A 21,825-nucleotide genomic window follows, 5' to 3' on the forward strand; every position below is an offset into this window, starting at 1 on the left:
TATATATATGTATATATATATATATATATGTGCTGCTATGCCTTAGCTCCTAAATTCTGGATAAATGTATGTGTCTCTGTCAAGTGAAGCTGGTACAAAAGTCCTGATCGCCACTGGAACTGCCACACTGTTCAACTACCCTCCCAGATCTTTCCCGTCAAACTTTGACTATTCCGTCCAATCCAATTGCATATGCCAACCACCACTTCTTCACTCTCAGAAGTGCTCTGCTCTCCTAACTTACATACAAAATAACCCCTGGAGCGAAACTCACTCATTCAACTTCCTCTGCTCTCCATGAATTTATTCCAGTCCAATTTGTTGCCTTTGAACTCGTTAGATAGGACCTTTTTCTCTTGTCCAACACTGATCTATCCACCTTTATTATTGATTTTACCGTCTCCCTCTGTTAGATATTCCATTTCTCACACAAACCTTCAGGCACTTCCATCCCCCTGGCAAATGTGCCGGGGTGCACAGGGGCTGGGGGCTGATTATAGGTGTCTCTTCCCATATCTGCATTCCCTAAGATCACACTGATAATTTGACTTCGGCTTTAGTGGGAGTATTTACATCATGACAATGGACCAAAGCTACATGCCAGGGCTCTGATTCCCACTGTGGTAGCTCGTTTATGAGGACATCACATCACACAAGCCTGCTCAGAACAAAACAGACAGAAACACTGATGAAAATGCACGGGAAGTTGTGTTTGAAGTTACAATTACAGTGTTAGAGGCAATGTGCCCTCACGTCCATATCCTCCTGCACACTGGAAAAAGGAGCTTACAAAGGAGCTTTTGTTCAGGAGATTACTGAACAAAAATGTTCAGTACCGTATTTTTCAGACTATAAGACACACCAGCACACCAGCCCATAAGACGTATCGAGATTTTAGAGGAGGAAAAGAGGGTAAAAAACCCTGTTCCACTGCCATCCCCCTCCCAGCGAGGCAGGTAAGCTACATTCAGACTACAAGATGCACCCCCGTTTTCCTCCCAAATTTGGGGGGAAAGTGTGTCTTATAGTCCGAAAAACACCGTACTTTAGTAGTCAAACACCCACCCTCCAGTTATAAAGACCTGATTTTACACATATATTTCCTAAGAAATGGCTTTCACACAATCTTTTTTTCCCCCCTCTTCTTATATTTGGAGAATTCAGTAAAGAACATAAGGAAAATCAAAATAGCTCACAAATCAATTAAGTAATTTAAATCACAACCAAGGTTAACTAACATAGAAGCTGTCTAAAGTTACCTGAAATTTATCAGGGACCAAGTTAACTGAGGCTTTATGAGTCAATCAAAGTATTTTTTTAAACATATACAAAAATTTTGACCCTCTGGTCATGGCAACAATGAATAAGATGGATAACTGTGATAAAAGAAATTATCCCCTTTTTGGAGAGTCTGAGAATTTCTCTTAAAGGGAGAGCTCCCTCTGCCAGGAGCGGTAGGGGTAAAAGCCGAGGTCACACGTAGCCTTGGCCTGGGTGGAGCTGCCCAGAGTGAGCACCTGGGGGTATCTGGCTATAGCTTTAAAGAAGGACTAGGAATGACAAAGGGAAAGTGGCAGGTGACTAAGCATTTTTTGTATTTTGTGATATTTTCCTCAACCCCCCTGAAATCTTTGATAAACCATTAACTAAGTTCATTAAATCCTGGAGGAAGTCAGTGTTTTTCTGGAAAATAGGGAAGGGGCTGATTGGTGGCTCAGGGCGCTAGTGGATAACTGAGATGCACTGCGTTTAGGGTGTAGGCACTGGTGACTCAACAGAAATAACCCTGGAGTAATTCCTAGGACTTATAGGAAGAATTGTGGACTCTAAGAGGATGCACAGTTGGAGGGGGGTGAATAAAGGTCACCGAATCTCAGAGGAATAGAAACATTCCTTGTCATTAGGGTTACAGACACGAGCCATGCATGGCCCCAGAGCCTGGGGTGAAGAGAGAAGACAGGTGAGCACTGAAGTAAATGTAAACAGTCTCCCCTGCGTACCACAGCTGCACCTGCACAAGGCTATGCCGCCCGAAGAAGGGCTCACTTACCCTGCACTGGGGCTCAGGCAGGGGTCACAGGGGTCGTGGCATTTCAGTAGGTTTTGCAGAGTGAGTGTGAGTGGTCAAATGATTTTCAAAACTCAGGACAGTATCCTTTCAATTCCCTAAAAAGAAACTGAACAGAACTGGAAAAGAAGAGTGTGGCTTTCCACTCATGAAGAAAGCATAAAGGAAGTTGGCAGGAACACAGGCAGGTAGCCTGGGGAGCAGGGAAAGGTGCTGGGTGCGTGGTTGAGGAGTGCTTGGAGGCAGCGTGGCAGGGCTGTGGTTTTCAGGAGTGGCTACTCAGAATGACACCCATAGCACATCCGTCTCTGCAGTTGAACCCTTGACAACACTGCCTCATTGCTCAGACCAGCACGACGTGTTTTTTTGCACTAACTAATGGTATGAAATTGCTAAGACTTTTTGAAATGTCTGCCCAACTTATATTAAGGAATTGAATTTTACAATGATTGATATTCAAGGATATGAATATACTCATCAATGATAAAGATAGATAGATGATATATAGATAGACTGTTTATCTTTTCGTCTTTAATTAAACATTTAAATTGTTTCATTCACAATGGTATGTTCCTGGGTTCCCCTGGCAAGTTCAACATTGACCAGCTTTCAAGGTCCGTGCTGGCAAAAGAAACTGTCGTTGTAACCATCATGTGGTCCCTTCCTTGTTGGCCAGGGTCCAGGAGAACGGCACTGCCCCTTCCAGTACTATCTCAGGATAGAGTGGCATTTCATGCCCAACACCAGTTGGTATCATTCTTAGCTTACGCAGAGTAAATGTTGTTTTGATTTATAAAACTGACCTTTTAAAAAACATAGGCTCGAAACATAAAAGAAAACAAAGCAGCTTTGATGTCAATTACTCATCAGTAATGAAGAATTTATATCTCCCATAGGTTATCTACACTTATTTGGAATTTATTTTTTATTTTTCAATTACAGTTGTCATTCAATATTACCTTATATAACTCTCAGGTGTACAGAGTAGTGGCTAGACAATCATGTAGTTTACCAAGTGATTCCCCTGATATTTCCAGTACCCACCTGGCACCACACGTAGTTATTACAGCAGTACTGACTCTATTCGCTAAGCGGTACTTTACATCTCTGCGACTGTTTGGTAACTACCAATTTGTTCTTCTTACCCCTTCAACTTTTTCACCAAGCACCCCAGTCACCTCCCATCTGGCAACCATCAGTCTGTTCTCTGTATCTGTGAGTCTGTTTCTGTTTGGTTTGTCCATTTATTCTGTTCTTTAAATTCAACATTTATGTGAAATCATATAATTGCCTTTCTCTGACTGACTTATTTAACTTAGCATAACACCTTCTAGGTCCATCTACGCTGTCACAAATGGGAAGATTGCATTCTTTTTCGTGACGAATAAAATTCTACAGTACACATGCAACACATCTATTATATCCACTCACCTACCGACGGGCACTTGGACTGCTCCTGTATCTTGGCTATTGTAAATAAACCTGCAGTGAACATAGGGGGTGCATTTATCTTTTCAAATTAGCATTTTGGAATTTTCAGATAAATATCCAGAAATAAAATTTCTGGGTCTTAGGGCAGTTCCACTTTCAATGTTTGAGGAACCTTCATACTGTTCTCCATCGCGGCTGCAGCAGTCTGCATTTTCGCCAACAGTGCACAGGGGTTCCCTTTTCTCCACATCCTCGCCAATACCTCCTTTTTGTTGACGTATTGACGATAGCCATTCTGACAAGTATGAGGCGATACCTCTCTGTAGTTTTAATTTGCATTTCTCTGATGGTTAGCAACATTGACTATCTTTTCATACGACAATTGGCCAACTGTATGTCCTTCCTGGAGAGTTCAGGTTCTCTGCTGATTTTATATTTGGATTATTTGGTTTTTGGTGTTGACTTGTATGAAGTCTCTATAAACTTTAGAGATTAACTACTGATAGGATGTATTATTGGCGAATAAATTTACTCAATCACTAGGTTGTCTTTTTGTTTTGTTAATGGTTTCTTCTGCAGAAACATTGAATTTTATGTAGTCCTATTATTTTAATTTTATTTCCCTTGCCTGAAAAGATAAATCAGAAAATATATTGTTAAGAAAAATGTCAGAGAGCTTACTGCCTATGTTTTTTTCCAAGAGTTTTATGGTTTGAGTCTTACATTTAAGTCTTTAATCCACTTTGAGTTTATTCCTGTATGTAGCATTAGAAGGTGGTCTAATTTCCTTTTTTGCATGTTTCTGTCCAGTTTTCCCAACACAATTTATCGAATAGAATGTCTTGACCCCATAATGTGTTCTTACCTCCTTTGTCATATATTAATTAACCATATAAGCATGGGTTTATTTCTGGGCTCTCTATTCTCTTCCTTCAATCCATGTGTCTGTTCTTCTGTCAGTATGTTTTGATTACCATAGCCTTATTGCATAGTTTGATGGTTGGCAGCATGACATCCCCAACTTTTCTCTCCTTTCTCAAAATTGGCGTTGCTATTTGGGGTCTTCGTGGCTCCATGTAAATGTTTGGACTATTTGTTTTAGTTCTATAAAATATGTCATTGGTATTTTAATAGGAATTGCTTTGAATCTGTAGGTTGCTTTGGGTAATATGGACATTTTAATGATGTTAATTCTTCCTATCCATGAACACGGTATATACTTCCATTTATTTGTATTTTCTCCAATTTCTTTCTTCAGCCTCTTATAATTTCCCTAGTACAGTTCTTTTAACTCCTTGGTTAAATTTAGTCCTAGGTATTTTATTTTCTTTTAATGCAACTGAAAATGGGATTGTTTTCTTAGTTGTCCTTTCTGATAGTTCATTATTAATTTACAAAATCACAGCCAATATCTGAATATTTATTTTGTATCCTGCTCCTTTATTGAATTCATTTATCAGTTCTAGTAATTTCTTGTTAGAATCCCTAGGGTTCCCTGTATACAGCAGTCAACTTATTTGCAGATAGTGACAGTTTTACTTCTCTCTTTTCAATGTCAATGTCTTTGATTTCTCTTTCTTGTGTGGTTGCTGTTGCTAAGGCTTCCAATACAATCTTGAATAAGAGTGGTGAAAGTGGACATCCCTGTCTTGTTCCGGATCTTAAGGCGAACATTTTTAGGGTTTTTTTCCCCTCAAAAGCATAATGTTAACCATGGGTATGTCATAGATAGCCTGTATTATGTAGTGGTATGCTCCCTTTAAATCCCACTTTGCTGAGAATTTTTATCATAAATGGGTGCTGGATTTTTTCAGATACTTTTTCTGTATCTATTGACACAATCATGTGATTTTCACACTTTGTTTTGTTTTTGAGTTATATCACCTTAATTGATTTTCAGATATTGAACCAACCTTACATCCCAGGAAAAAAATCCCACTGGTTCATGGTGCACTATCTTTTTAATGTATTGCTGAATTATTTTTGCTAAAATTTTGTTGAGGAATTTGCATCTATGTTTATCAGGGATAATGACTATTTTCTTTCTTTTTAATGTTTTTATATGGTTTTAGAATTAGAGTTATGCTGGCCTCATAAAATGAGCTTGGGAGACTTCCTTTCTCCTGAATTTTTTGGAATAGTTTGAGGATAGGTGTTAGTTGTTCTTAGAATGTTTGGAAAAATTAATCTATGAAGCCATCTGCTGGGAAGTTTTTAAATTATTATTTTGATTTTGTTGGTTGAATTGGTCTGTTCAAATTTTCTGTTTCTTCTTGGAAGACCATAGATTTCTAGGAGTTTATCCATTTCTTTCAGATTGTCCAATTTGCTGAAAGGTAATTCTTCATGGTATTTAATTATAATCTTTTGTATTTTTGTGGTGTCAGTTATCACTTTTCCTCTTTTGCTTTTGATTTGTGTCCTCTCTCTTTTTCTGGTGATGAGTCTAGTTAAAGATTTATCAATATTGTTTATCTTTTCAAAGAAACAGCTTTTAATTTCACTGATCTTTTACATTGTTTTTAACATTGTATTTTGTTTATTTCTGGCTTTGATCTTTATGTTTACTTCCTCCTATAACTTTGGGTTTTGCTTGTTGTTCTTTTTCTAGTTTCTTTAGGTGGAAGCTTAGATTGTTTATTTGTGATTTTCCTTGCTTCTTGAAGTAGGCCTGCATTGCTATGAATTGCCCTCTTATAGCTGCTTTTGCTGTGCCCCATAGATTTTGGGTATCTTTTGATTTCTTCCTTGATCTCAATATTAACACATTCATAATTTAGTAATATATTTAGTTTCCATGTGGTTTTTTTCAGGTTTTAAAAAATTGATTTCTAGCTTCATACTGTTGTGATTGAAGAAAATGCTTGATACTATTTCAATCTTCTTAAATTAATTGAGATTGTTTTGTGGCTTAACATGTAGTCTACCCTGGAAAATGTTCCTTGTGCACTTGAAAAAAATATGTATTTTGCTGCTTTGGGACAAAATACACTAAAAATATAAATTCAACTGACCTGGTCAAATGTGTCATTTAAGGCCACTGTTTCCTTGTTGATTTTCTGTCTGGAAGATCTGTCCACTGATGCAGTGGGGTGTTACAGTCCCCTACTGTGACTGGACTACTGTTGACCTCTGCCTCTATGTCCATCTTATTTGCTTTATATATTTAGATACTCCTCTGTTGGGTGCATAACTGTTGAAAAGAGTTACATCCTCTTCTTGGATTGATCTCTATCATTATGTTCTTCTCTGTCTCTTATTATAGTCTTTGTTTTAAAGTCTATTCTCTCCAGTATCAGTATTGTTACCCCAGCTTTGTTATTTCTTTCCATTCGCATAAAATCTCTTCTTCCATTCCTCTACTTTCAGTCTGTGCTTGTCTTACATCTTAACTGGTCTCCGGTAGGCAGCACCTGGATGAGTCTTGTTTCCTTCCCCATTCAGCTCTCCCATGTCTTTTGACTGGAACATTTAATTCATTTATGTTTAAAGTGATTCTATATAGGTACATAGTTATTGCCAATTTATTATCCATATTTATGTTCCTTTTTTTGTTCCCCTTATTCTTCTTCAAGAAATACCTTTAACATTTCTTGTAACAGTGGTTTGGTGGTGATGAACTTCTTTAGCTTTTTCTTTCCTAGGAAGTGCTTTATTTCTCCTTCAGTTTAAAATAATAGCCTTGCTGGGTAGCATAGTCTTGGCTGTCAGTCCTTGCTTTTCATCCCTTTGAATATTCATGCCAATTGCTTCTGGCCTGAACATTTTCTGTTGAGGAATCAGCTGACAGTCTTATGGGAGCTCCATTGTAGGTAACTGTTTTTCTCTTTCTTCTTTTAAGATTCTGTCATTGTCTTTAACCTCTGGCCTTTGAATTGAAATGTGTCTTGGTGTGGACCTCTTTGGGTTCACCAGTTTGAGGACTCTCTGTCCTACCTGAACTTGTATCCTTTTCCTTCACTAGGTTAGGGAAGTTTGCAGCCATTATTTCTTCAAATACCTTCTCAACCCCTTGCTCTTTCTCTGTTTCTGGTGCCCTTTTGATGCAAACCTTGCTACACTTGATGTTGTCCTAGATGGCCCTTAAACTATACTAATTTTCAATTCATTTGTTCTTTTTGCTGCTCTAACTGTGTGTTTTCTGCTACCTCATTGTCCAAATTACTGAGTTAATCCTCTGCTTCATATAATCTACTTAAACTCATTTGGAATTCAGTTTCTTAATTAGAACTTCACAACAAATAAGAACTTACCTCATAAATTAGATAACTCTCTAAAAACCTGTTCCTGACATTATTTCCAGAAGTAGCCAATAACAGGCTAAAGGGATCTGTAAACCCCTCTCAGCTGTTCCATGTCTATAAGAAGGACTTCATTAATTCACTCATTCACTCACTCATTCATTCATTATTTCAGTAAATGTGGAGTCACTACCCCATAGCCAGGACTATTCTAGCTTGGGACATAGGGATTGAATAGGCAGTCATTGGTAGGAGAAATTTTTTTCTAATGGGGAACACAGAATTGCAACAAAATTTATGAGGTAATATTAATTGCTTTACTGAAAAAATAAAGCAGGGTATGTGGGGGAAAGGAGTAATTTTCAGGAATATGACCATTTTAGATGGTGAACAGTGAAAGCTACCTTAAGGTGGAGATTTGGGCAGATCTCTGATCACCAGGGCAGTCTGTGAAAGTGTTTTAGGGGTGGGAAAGGAGAGAGCAAAGGTCTGGGGTGGGATCAGCTTCACAAGTTCAAAGAGGTGCAAGGTCATTATACCAGGTCTAAGTGCTAAACCCTTTGATAAATACTGAGTTTGGTTGCAGAACCAAAATAGGAAGTGAGAGGAAGCCTTACATATTTGAAGATATGCAAATAACTAGGCAGGGCTAGATGAAAAAGAGTATGCTTTGGGTAACCTCTCTTTACTTATTTTTTAATGGTAATTTCTTTTGTCAATGTGGACCTTGAAGGCTAGTCAATATTGCTGAACTTCTCATGGGACCCCAGAAAAAAATCAATGTGAATGGAGCAATGTATCAGCCCCAAATAACTTCAAGTATACTTGCCAGATACCATTTCTGTATTTAAGGTGGAAGACTAGCTTGGAAACTCATGAAAAGTCCTTCAAGTAATTAACCATTTGGCCCTTTGCCTCTGAGGAGGAACAGCTATGTTTTTAAGTGACTTTCATATTTCATGAAAGGAATTCAAATATATATCTTGCTCTCTTATAAACACCCATATCCATGAAATAAGCAAAGCCTTCTTTGCCTATTTTTGCTTAGGCTCACAAAGTAATACCCATTTGGATATCCTCATTTCTCAGAAAATTGATTTTGTCATTTCTTCAAGGCCAAGGATAAGCATTAGTTTTTAAACATGAAGTGACCTCTGTGTGTGTTTATTTTCAACCTATGCTCAAGTTTAGCTACAGAGTCAGGGATAACATAGAATAAATGAAAGTATTTAATTATTGTTTTTCTTCTACTTTCTCAACATAATAATTGCTGACAAACTCTGATGCCCAGAAAATGTCCATTAGAATTACCGAGTACAAAACTATACAAAAGCTATAAAAGGGGAAGAGGTTTTATTTACAGCCCATTTCAAAACTGATACTGTTGTCCTATTATATGCCATTGTAGGCCCAATATCACACTTAGGCTTAAAAAGTTTAGAATCATTCCTTAAGTTTTCTTCCGAGCAGCACTGGTATATTCATTTAAAAATGTAGATTTTATTTACTTCCTAAACAGGTACCTCATTGTTCAGAACATCTAGGCTTACAGAACTAAACAAACTTAAGAAAACTGTACAGAAACAATAGTTACCAGTTTTGCTGAGAATCATCAGTCCGCACAATAGCCATGGAATATTCTATCAGATTTATTATTTAAAAATCCATCAATTTATTTTCAACTTATGAATAAGATAACCGGTCCATCTGTGCACACACGTGTGTTTCCGTCTAAGGGGAGAACCATCAGGAATCCTTTAGGTTACGAACACTAGAATTCGTAATAGTGACAGAGCTGTGTGTCACCCATTGTGTTCCTTATGCGGCTGCTTCATCTAACCCTCCAGATAACTGTAGGCCGCAGTCATCCCCACCACAGATAACATGCAACCAGAGTTGCGAAGATCAGTTCGCTTGTCCACAGCCACCCTGAGAACGTGAACTAGGCTACCTGCCAGCCTTTGCTCCTCCCGCTGCCATTCGTTGCCTTCACTTTTCTCATGTACATTGAAAAATATCATTTTGTTTTTCATATTTTTCTGGAAATTTCTTATGATAATCAGTCCAGCCTTAGTATGTACCCTCTTAGCATTTTCCTCCATCAGGCCTGTGCACTTGTCGGGGGAGGTGTGGGGGGCAGAGAGGGAGTAACATTAACATTTCCTTCTAGATGTTAAGTTTTAAGAAGTTAGAGGAAAAATCTCCAAATTCTGCTTCATAGCTAACAAATTCCACCCCCTCTCAGGCCCCAAGGAGACAGCCAACCCAAGCCAGGGGATGGTGCCTGACATCACATTCAACTTGTACACCGTGGTGGGGACATCTACACTGGCCCCTGGCAGGTCTGGGCTGTGTCAGGTCTTCGCTGTCTCTTGGAAGCCAAAGGAAGGTATTTTTTTCTTCGGTAAATTTTTCTTCCATCTGTTAATAAATTAACCAAACTACTTATCTCATGGTTAAAATATTTAATTCTGATTTCTCTGTTATCTTCAGTGTCCTCTACTTCTATCATTTAGTTCATAACATTGCATCTTCCGTGTGTGTAAAAGCTTATTTAGTATTCTAAGGTAATTTAATCCCTTCCCACAATTGGCCATAGAGTTCCAATCCCTAGAATAATGTCTGTGTTCCTTGTTTTGAACATCAAGGCCCCTGGATACATATAGTAGATTTCTTTTCCAAACTATCATTTTTTCTCCTTACCTACTCTTAGGGGTTGACATGTTCCTCCCAAAAAGCCTGTGAAGTCCTAACCCTAAGCACCTCAGAATGTGACCTTATTTGGAGATAGGGTCTTAACAAAGGTGATGAAGCAAAACTGGGGTCATTAAGGTGGGCCCTAACTCGATATGACCGGTGTCCTTGTAAAAGGTGGACATATGGACACAGAGGCAGGGCGGGTGCCATGTGACTTGAAGGCAGAGGCTGGAGTGCTGCATCTACTAGTCACGGATCGTGGGCGGAGGCTTGGAGAGAGGCAGGAAGCAGATTCTCCGCCCCTGCGCTCAGAGGAAACCAGCTCTCCCTGCACTCTGACCCCAGAACTCCGAGACCACACACCTCTGTCGTGCAAGCCCCTCGGTCTGTGGCACTTCCTTGCAGTGGACACAGGTTGAACTATACTTAAGGAGGGCTCTTTGCTTTCCCCCAATCATGTTCCATACTATTTTCTTTCCCAAATTATTTGGAGTGTCTTTTCTTTTCATAAATGCCTAGAGAATTTCTCAGGATCATGAAGATTTCTCATTAGCATGAAGATGATTTCTATGTAAATTTTGCAAAAATCCCTAGCTGGAATAAACCTATTTCCTCTAAGCTCCCTCTAGCACTTGATTTGTATATTTATTATACATATTAATAAATTCTCTTTTGAATTCTTGATATATAGATAAATAGATATAGATACATAAACCTTATCTTCCTCTAATAAATAAATCAAGCCCTTTCGGGCAAATACCACCTCCTCCTCTGCACAGAGAAGGTGTTTCAATATTTATTCGGTTACTTGAATTGCAGGAGAGGCTCAGCTACTTAGGAAAAGTTTGAAGCAAATTGTGTGTCTGATTTTGAGATAAGACACTAAAATATGCTTTTGATTTTTTTCTTTTCAACTTCTTTCAAGTTATATTATCTTTTTGGATGTAGTCTACCACATTTTCCCTTTTTGTAATCAATATGCAATCAAGTCGCAGACAGTTCTACCAAAGATGTTTGGCTGATTCATCAGTTAAATGGAAGAAAGAATCCCCCATTTATTTATAATTCCCATGGCCAGCTCTTCTTTATCTGGCACCCGACACAGAGGCACGGTAACATTTATACTTGCACTGGATTCATATGTGCACAGGATTCATACATGCATGGGATTCACACATGCATGGGATTTGTATGTGCATGGGATTGGTACATGCACTCATTCGTATGTGCACTGAATTTTTATGCGCAGCTATTTTTGCTACTCTGGTGTGAATTATTCTCCAACTCATTTGTGCAGAAATCATGACTGATACAGAACCAAAAAGCTGTGAAAAGGCATAGCAAAGCTTCTGCAACATTTCTTCTCCTTTAAAATGAAATGCCCAGCTGAGATGTCAAATTTGAGCCAAAAATAAGTTGTTCCTGCATTAATTAATAAATAAATAAATTCTGAATAGAAATGAACCAGACAGTAATTTTAACTGGGTTTACCAACTAATTTTTACAAGATAAAAATATCACTTACAGTGATATCTGTACCAATTCGTGTTAAAATTTTCTAAAATCATTTCCAGCCTAAATTTTGAGGATGTGTATATCAAAACTAGATAGTTTGAATTTAATGCTTATTATCATTTCACAAGAGCAGGGAGAATTTGGTTGCTTTAACTGAAATAAGAGAATATAAATTTGGGGGTAAAACAGAAAAAATAAAAGATTATCAGGTAATAGTCATTAGACAGTTGCCTTTATGAATTTCTTCATTTGTAGTATAGTAACTTCTCATACTTCTATCTACAACAATAAAAATAAAATCATGTTAATAAATAGTCATGTTCTAATGTTTTCCTTGACATACCAGCTCCCAAAGTGACCGGACCTGGCACTGACTGACTAGCAGTAAGGCCAGTGTCCAGCTGGGAGGACTGCGGCAGGTGAGAACACGCTGTCTGCAGACAGCTGAGGGTCTTCCTGTCCCTCCAGGACAAGGGGCTGATGTAAACTTGTAGCAGAACTGAGAAGAAGAGAGTTTCCCAGCAGAGGAGCAACATGGCTCATTGATGACGCTTTCTCTGTGTAACTTGGAGCCCAGTGCCACCCTGATAAGGGGCCTGACAATGTATCTCTGGGATGACGGGACAAACTTGAATTACTTATAACAATATGTGTGCAAGAGGATGGGATAACAGTCTGTGGAATTTTTAAGTGCCTTTGGAAGCACGTAGTATTTTTATCCATTCACACGTGATATCTCTTAAGTGTTGCTGTATTAAAGACACCAAACTACAATAAAGAAAGTTGTCCTTTGTAGGCGCCCCCTTTGAATGGAGACTCAGGTTTGCGCAGGAATGTATAACTGAATGGATTCAATTCAAGAGTTAAGATGTTATCATGTAGCAAATAAGGTGAATTTTTGTCTTATAAATATCAGACAATTTAATCTACAAGACAGGACATGACATTTCTATAAACTTTTATAAAACTTAACCTTTTATTCTGCATCCCTTTTATGAAACTGAAGTGGAAAAAAGAACTGAGAGAGAAACAGACAATGCTTACTTTTCAAGATGGAAAGGGAAAACACATGCACTATGTTGTTTTCCTGTGACAACAACGTAGGGACACCTGTGACAGTAGGTCAGCATCGCGTGCCCATTATCAACAAAGGGGAGGGCTTGTGTGCAGTGTTTATAGAACAAGAACTACCTACAGTGCCCCCTTGCATGGGAGCCCAGAATTGAATCCAACACAGCCAAGCTTGTAGGGCAAGTAGATGGCTCTCCAGAAATATTATTAGAAGGGTTGGATATAAACTGATTGCCCCAAAATATCATTCTCAGCCTGAAATTTTACAATCAGTGACTAATTCAAGCATCACATTTCTTTGAAAGGTAAGTATATCAACTATATGTTAATACTATTTCAGGAAAAGTGGTTTAGATCAAAGCCCCCACCTTCCAGCCCAGAAGGAGGAATGGAACACACCTGGAACTATTAAGAATATAATTGAATCATCATTCAATTCTCTAGGTATTGAGAGTTGAATCAAGGTTGATTAGCATGGACCAGAGTAAATAAATTACGTAGACGAAAGGGGATTAAATCTGGCCTTTAAGAACTGATAAGATTGGATGGTGGGTAAGTGCTAGCCCAGGTGAAAGAGACAGTGTGAGCGAGGGCTATAGAGAGAACAGCAAGCAAACCCGTGTGAGGCTGCAGAAGGCCAGGCCGCTCAGAGCCCTGGGTGGCCACGTACCCTGTAGACAAGCTGCATTTCCAACTGGAGCCTGTTCGAAGATCAGGAGTAGGATCGACAGGATGAATATGACATTTTAAAAATGGTCAATGTGATGCAATATGGACTCAAATTCAGAGTAAAAGCCAGCTAGCCAAAGTAGGTAATTACTGGCAGAGCTCGGGGCCTAATTTGGTGAGAGGCAGCTCTCACCCAGGAGAATGCAGAGCACAGCCTGAGAGCCTTTTTAAAGTCAGACCTCCCGCACTCCCACGTTGGCCACAAGTGTCCGTGAAGGAGGAAAGACTCTGGAGAAGGAGTGAGTTGGACTGGAGGAGAAGAGGAAGGTGGGCAGCACCCTACTCCCAGTCCTCCTCACCAGGTTATCAGGACGTCCTGATGGTGGAGACAGGAAGGCTTTTGCAGGCAGAACCCTGGGATGGCTGACGGAACCAGGACACAAACCGTTCTCAACACTCTGCCTTGGGAGGACTGACTTGAGAAGAGACCCTTAGCGGCGATAAATAAAAACCTGTGCTTAAGTTCAAAACACCAACTGCACAAAGATTAACACAGCAGAGAAATGACTCAACAGGATATCCAACATAAAATCAGGTCTTAGGAACTTTAGATTTAAGAAAACAAATGAAGAGTAAACAAAAGCCAAGTGTATAAATGCCTGATGAGTATTAAACTGATTTTAAGCCATGAAGTGGAACATACCTAAAATAAGGGGATGGCAGCTCTCTTTTTCTTGAAGTGGTTCAGATAAGCCTGCACTATCGTGTCCAGCTGAGGGGCCTGCCCTTTAAGACAGAGGCCACAAACAGAAATGCTCTCAAAAGCTGGCTGATAACTTAGATGAGTAATAACTAGGAGTAAGAAAGCAGAGAGGAACATCAAACTCTAAAACACCACAGCCCTCAGGTCTGTGTCTCCTCTCAAGTACTCCAGGATCGAAACGGAGGCTCAGGTGCTTGGCCCTCACCGTCTGCTCTGAAGGGAACACGCCCCAGAGGAGAGCATTCTGAGGGTGACAGAAGGCGGATGGGACTCGAAGCTGTGCCACACGGGGGTGGGGGTGCACTGATAAGATTTACCCAGGAGAGGGCTTATTTGACAGCTCTTTTCAAATTTCTGAAGTTTTAACGTCAAAGTGAAATTAGATTTGCTCCTCATGATCTCTCCAGAGGGTAGTGCCAGTGCCCATGAGAAGAGGTCTCCAAATTTTGGGCTTGCTGTTCGGGGCAATTTCCAACAATCAGAGAGGACTATCAGTAAATTGGAGTGACTTGTGAGATATTGAGTTTCTATCACTGAAAATGCTCATGTAGAATTTAAAGGAACGTTTGCTGAAGGTGCTACAGAGAGAATAACATGTATCAGATAAGATGTTGGTCGATAGCTTCTAAGATCCTTTGCAAATGTAAGATTCTAACGCTGTATAACATCGATGTCTGGAGTAGGGGAGAAACACAGAACGTTGGTACCCTGATAGAAAGGTGCACAAGTTGATGAGAAAGACCCCAACAGCTGTTACTTAGCATGCATTTCTTCATGAGGATCAGTTTATCAGATACCAGCTTTCATGGAAGGATGGATTAAAAATCCAAAGGCATAGGGACCCAGGGTTCTTCTTCCTGCTAGAGTGAAGGAGAAGACATTGCTGCTGAATGGGAAGCAAACTGAGTAGGACAAAGGAAAGGCAAAGGAAAATAAATCTAAATTTCTTCCCAATTTTCCCAAGGCTGGTTCCAAATATAGTCCTGATATGTTGCTAATATTTAGGGAGTTTTGTCCTGCATTTCTCTCTAGGATTGAGTTCCTGTGATTAAGAGCATGAGTTATCTGGGGGCCTCCTGGACCCCTGTACTTTGAGTGAAAGGGGGGAATGAAGTATGTAGGCCTCAGATTTGTATGGAGACAACATTCACTAAAACAGGAACAAAAAAGCCATGGAGGAGATTGGTGTTGACATTCCCATAGCACTTAAGGGATGATTTGTCTATCTCATCTATTATCATGAAGGTGGAAGGTTTGTTTAACCAGTTAACTCTGCACTGATTACTCTCTTGGGAAGGGCAAGCAGTCAGCATACTTCCTCTGAAGCCCCCAGAGCTGGGGTATGGAGGGTGGCTGCTGAGATGTGATTTAATGCCAATGGCTCACCTGCCCTGCGGAAGTAGGGTTTCTACCTTGAGTGTGTCCTCCAGTGTTTGATGAGACTGGACTTTTCACTGAAGCCTTGCCCACACTCCCTGCAAACATAAGGCTTCACATGGTTTATTTATTTATTTTTATTTATTTATTTATTTATTTATTTATTTATTTTTACTTAGAGGTGATGTTTTTTTATTGATGATCACTGCCCTGATTTAGAGACATTTCTTAAAATACTTGTGGACGTCATATTTTCTTAGTACTGGAAACAATATTCTGTTGTGTTTTCTTTTTTTAAAATTCCTTTTAATTTTTATTCAGTTACAATTGTCTGCATTTTCTCCCCATCCCTCCACACAACCCCAGCTGAATCCACCTCCCTCCCTCACCTCCACCCTCCCCCTTGATTTTGTCCTTGTGTCCTTTATAGTAGCTCCTGTAGACCCCTCTCCCCACTATCCCCTCCCCACTCCCCTCGGGCTATTGTTATATTGTTCTTAATTTCAATGTCTCTGGTTATATTTTGTTTGCTTTTCTCTTTTGTTGATTATGTTCCAGTTAAAGGTGAGATCATATGGTATTTGTCCGTAACCGCCTGGCTTATTTGACTTAGCACAATGCTCTCCAGTTCCATCCATGCTGTTGCAAAGGGTATAAGCTCCTTCTTTCTCTCTGCTGCATAGAATTCCATTGTGTAAATGTACCATAGTTTTTGGACCCACTCATATTTGCTGATGGGCATTTAGGTTGCTTCCAGTACTTGGCTACTGTAAATTGTGCTGCTATGAACATTGGGGTGCATAGGTTCTTTGGGATTGGTGTTTCAGTGTTCTTAGGGTATAATCCCAGCAGCGGAACTGAGGGGTAAAAGGGCAGTTCCATTTTTAGTTTTCTGAGGAAATTCCATACTGTTTTCCACAGTGGCCACACCAATCTGCATTCCCACCAACAATGTACTAGGGTTCCCTTTTCTCTGCACCCTCTCCAACATTTGCTTGTTGATTTGTTTATGTTGGCCACTCTGACCAGTGTGAGATCGTACCTCATTGTGGTTTTAATTTGCATCTCTCTGATGGCTAGTGATGCTGAGCATCTTTTCATATGTCTCTGGGCCCTCTGTATGTCTTCCTTGGAGAAGTGTCTGTTCAAGTCCTTTGCCCATTTTTTAATTGGGTTGTTTGTCTTCCTGGAGTGGAGTTGTGTGAGTTCTTTATATATTTTGGAGATCAGGCCCTTGTCTGAGGAAGATCTCAGACATTCCATGCAGCAACAACCTCACAGACACGTCCCCCAAAGCAAGGGACATAAAGGAAATAATAAACAAATGGGACCTCATCAAAATAAAAAGCTTCTGCATGGCTAAAGAAAACAGTATTAAAATGAAAAGATAACCAACTGTATGGGAAAACATATTTGCCAATGATACCTCACACATGGTTTATTTTAAACTTCCAGAACATCTTATGGGCTGAATAGCCACATGTGACTAGTGGCCACCTTATTACATATTACAGCTCTAGCCACAGACAATTTTCAACTCATAATTGTATATTATTTCTTATAATAGCTTTTTGATATTTATTCTTTTTTAATTTAAAAGTTTCCAGCTTTGAGATGCTATTAACATATATGTAAATTTAGAGTAGACAAAAGGATGATTTGATACACATATGTATTGTGGAATGATTCCCACAATAAGGTGAGTTCATGCCTCCATCCCCACAATTAATTACTGTTGTGTGTGGTGATAACACTTGAGAGTGCTCTCTTACCAACACTCAGCTTCCCCATGTAAGAGGAACATGCAAGAGCTTGTGTTTCTGTAGCACGTTACAGCTTACAGAAAATAGCACTTATTTTTTGAAATGAGATTTCCAGATGAGCCACAGGGCAGGTATCATTATCTCTAATTGAATGATGCAGAGCCTGGCATTTCAGCAGGTTAAGTGTCTAACCCAAGGCCAAACATTTAGCAACAAGCAAAGTTAGGACCAGAAATCATGTTCTTGGGCTTCAGACCCAAAAATGTATTTTCTGCTACTTTACTTGATAGAGTTGGTTTTCACAATCTCTGGGTTGAAAATAATATTCTGAAGAAAGAATATGTTAGCACAACATGGGAAGTGTCAGAAGATATTGAATTTGAAGATAATGCCTGTCATTCATTATGATGCCTACTAGGTAACCCATTTATTAAAAAAAAGCAGAAATCAAGATAAATGATTATGAGGTAAAAATTAGGGCACTCAAATTGTGCATATTTTCTAGCATATTCCCCAAAGCCAAGAAGTTAAATAACTGAAAGTCTGGTTCAAAATCCAATTTTAGAATAGCAAATGTGAACTATTTCAAAGACAATTAAACATTTTTATCTGGTTCTTAAAATAATTTTTAAGTGAGTTACCTTTCTTTTTTATTTCCTCTGAATAAGAGTACTGTGAGTAAAAAGTCAGTGCATACAACTGTAATAATAGTTTAAAAACTCTAAGAAGATAAATTTGAATTTCTTTCACTACAGCTCATGAAATAAATGGCAGCCTTTGTTTTTCAACACATAACAACAGCAGCAGACCACAGAGCCCACTGCTGGTGCTCGTCGGTGTCCCCGGAGATCCCAGACTCCCTGCGGAAGTCAGAAAAGATAAATAAGCCACTAACATGGACGTGTCAGAGCAGCAAACTAAGTTTTCCTAAAGAACAACAAGCTACAAAATGTTATTTCACTTTGTTGGTCCTGCGTACAGGACGAAGCTAACAAAATTTACATAGAAGTTTCCAAAAGTACAATAGAGATGTTCCGTGTTAATCAAATCCAATTTTACCTGCATAATCATTTCTAAGTTTTGTTTTTCCTTCTTTTTTTTTTTGGTCTGTGGCATAGCAAAAAATATTTGATGAAAGTCAAAGTAGTTTGTAGTAAACCGTACATATTACACAGTTAGCTGTATATGTTATTAATATTAAAGATATTGTATTTTTTATGTTGAAGGTACAGACTAAGGTTAGTGTGATAATTTTAGGATGTTTAGTTCATGTTAAACGATAAATGATGACTCAGAATGTCATCTTCAATTCCATTTTCATATGCTCATTAATGTGCAAGAGAATGGGATACCTTAATTCTTTTGATTTTTAAGCTTAGAATTTCAAGGTAAAAATGAAATAAAATAAAATATTCTTAAAACAGTGGGAGGGAAATCTCTATCATTCTAACACCAACCAGAAGAAAAAGTATTTTAAGTTGCCATCATGCAAGATTTAATATATACTCCATAAGCATTTTACCCAACAATGCCAAAGACTGCCGTTTTACTTCTTGGAATGTCCACCCCACGTTTGGAGACACAGAACGTGAATGCTCCTTCTCTCAAGGTCACCATGTGAAAGCAGAAGCACCTGTGACAAGTGGTTCACCGTGTCCTTCTGACCCAGGGAGCCCCCAGGGGTGTGGCAGAAAATGAAGCAGCAGAGGATCCTGCACTCATTACGGGGCTTCCTAACTCAGTAATGTGAAGTTGTCTTCACTGCAGCCACAGGGCTCTGGTCCCACCTCTGCCTGGTTTTCTGTGAACAGAAATACTTTGAGAGGTGGAGCACTCGCGGGAGGCAGTCTGGACTGTACACAGGTTAGAACTGGTGGAGAGGCAGGACAGACCAGGAGAGCTCCCACTCCTGTCCCTGAGACTTGAGCACACATCTTTCAGCCTCAATTTCCTCATCTGAAAAATGGGTGTGATGATCACAATGCCTACCTGGAAGGAATACTGCTATGAGGAAAAGAGAAATAATAAATGCAAAACCTTAGGAACGTCTATGGCTCAATAAATCTAAGCCTGAAGATTCCCTAAATTTGCCAGATCATATTGATTCCATGTAGTGTCATTAAATGTTTTCTACATTCAATTACAGCTTCTGGTGTTTGGACCAGTTCTTAGATTTGTATATCTATTATTCATTTCAGCCTTGCATTCTGGGCATTCATTCTTTCAAGCAAGACATTTAATGAACTGTTCTCATCTTTATAATTACCTGAATTTAAGAACAAAATGTCTTAAACAGTGATGATACCCTGGAAGAAAACATGGTTAAGTTCAAGTCCCACATCTCCAAGTAATCTTAAGGGCATCTGTCTTCCTAATGGTAACTTCCACAGCTGAATTCCACCTAGACTGGGGCATAAGCATCAGATCAGTTAGTCTTCAGCTGCCAACCACAAGTCTCCAACTGTTTCTGATATGTAAATCTTGTCTAATTATATTTCAACTTTCTGAGTATTGCCTTTAGTGCTTAATTCTCTAAAAACTCATAGATGCCTTTAGGTTTGAAACCTGCACATCGTATAAATAGAAAAAGCACACTGCTTCTCAATACACAGTATCTAACATGTTAATTATTGCTATGTCAAAAAGCAATTAAAAAGCATCTCTGAAATACTGCTTTCTGTCATTTACATTGCGGCCAGAGCCTAACCTATTTTTTTATTCATATTGGAAAAATACATTCCACCAGGTATGAAATAAAAGAAATCCTCTAAGTTTAATACCTTAATCTAATATCACCAAGTCTTCAAACGAGTGGGATTTAAAAGGTGTTCGGGAATTTCCTGTGGAAGGAGTGACCCAAGTCTCTGTTTCACTCTGTTGAGAAACTGTTCAGATGGTCCAGCAAGCCTTTCCCTCCATAGTCATCTTGCCCCCAGTATCATGGATTTCCCTACCCCTCACCTCTAAGAGATGATTATGAGGAAAGACTTCTCTAATGTCTCAGGCCTCTTCTAATTAAAACCAACTGAAGCCCTGGCCGGTATGGCTTAGTTGGTTGGGGGTCATTCTGCAAAGTGAAAGGTCACCAGTTGGATTCCCTGCCTGGGTTGCAGGCTTGGTCCCTGGTTGGGGCGTGTGTGAGAGGCAACTTCTCTCAAACATCGATGTTTTTGTCCCTCTGTTTCTCCCTCCCCTCCCCTATCTCTAAATAAATAAATGAATAAATAAAATCTTTAAAAAAATGAACTTAAGACAAATGAGATTTTGACTGTCGGGCAGCAAACGTTCGTTTGTGTGTTGGTCTGCTTGGGCTGCCCTAACCAAGTGATAGAGACTGGGAGGCTCAAAAATACAGACATTTATTTCTCTGGAGGCTCTGAAGTTGGAGATGAAGGTTCCAGTGGACTTGGTTTCTGGTGGGGAGGTGGGGAGAGGGAGAGCTGTCTCCTTCTTCTTTTAATAAGGCCACCCAGCCTATGGGATGAGCACCACCTCTATGAGCTGCTCTAACCTTAGTTAGACCCTAAGAGCCCCACCTCTGGATAACATCACGCTGAGGGTCAGGAACTCAATATGCACGTTTGGGAAACCACAGTTCAGCCCACGGCACTCTGAAAAGTCAAAAGACTATTGTAATGAGGCAGTGGAGAGAGAGCCTATTTTGAAGTATGTGGCCATGATTTCGCAGCGAGCTGAAGGCAGCAATCAACACTTTTCTTACGAAGCCGCACTGGAGAGGGGAAATACAAACCCTGCACATGACCTGATGATCTGGTTTCCTACATATATTTACTTAAGGCATATTTCTTTGGAGTACAGAAATAAATTCATAGAAATGTCTAGAAAAGATTAAGGAATCCATACGGGGTCAGAACTTACTAAAACCAGAACAAATAGATGAAAATGTATCTTCTCCTGATCCTAATCCTTTGAACAAAAACTTCACAACTTTCAGAACCTACTCTTACTCTTTTGCAAATTTCCCAGTGTAGAAACCGCTTTCTTCCTCCTCGGTGAAGCTCTCCCTGAAGCTTTCCAGCCTGAGTTTCCTGTCTGCTTTGTCCTCTGACCTTTGTCCTCTGACCTCTGTCTTCTCTCAGGAGTCACTGACTGTATCAGTCCTTCATGACGAGCTCTAAGTTTTCCAAACATTTGCAGCCTTCTGTCCTGCCACTCATCTCTGTGATTATCTTCTGCAAACCCCCAGCTTCCCCTTGAGTTGGAACCAGT

At 39.5% G+C, this 21,825-nt stretch overlaps 1 protein-coding gene across 3 annotated transcripts in view; it reads right to left on the reverse strand.

Annotated features, from left to right (window-relative positions):
• CHRM3 (cholinergic receptor muscarinic 3) overlaps positions 1–21,825 on the reverse strand; it is a 454,607-nt gene that overhangs the window by 162,753 nt on the left and 270,029 nt on the right. The gene's annotated exons all lie outside the window — the stretch shown is intronic.

The sequence above is a fragment of the Desmodus rotundus genome, chromosome 10 (genome assembly GCF_022682495.2).
Source record: "Desmodus rotundus isolate HL8 chromosome 10, HLdesRot8A.1, whole genome shotgun sequence".
NCBI lineage: Eukaryota > Metazoa > Chordata > Mammalia > Chiroptera > Phyllostomidae > Desmodus > Desmodus rotundus.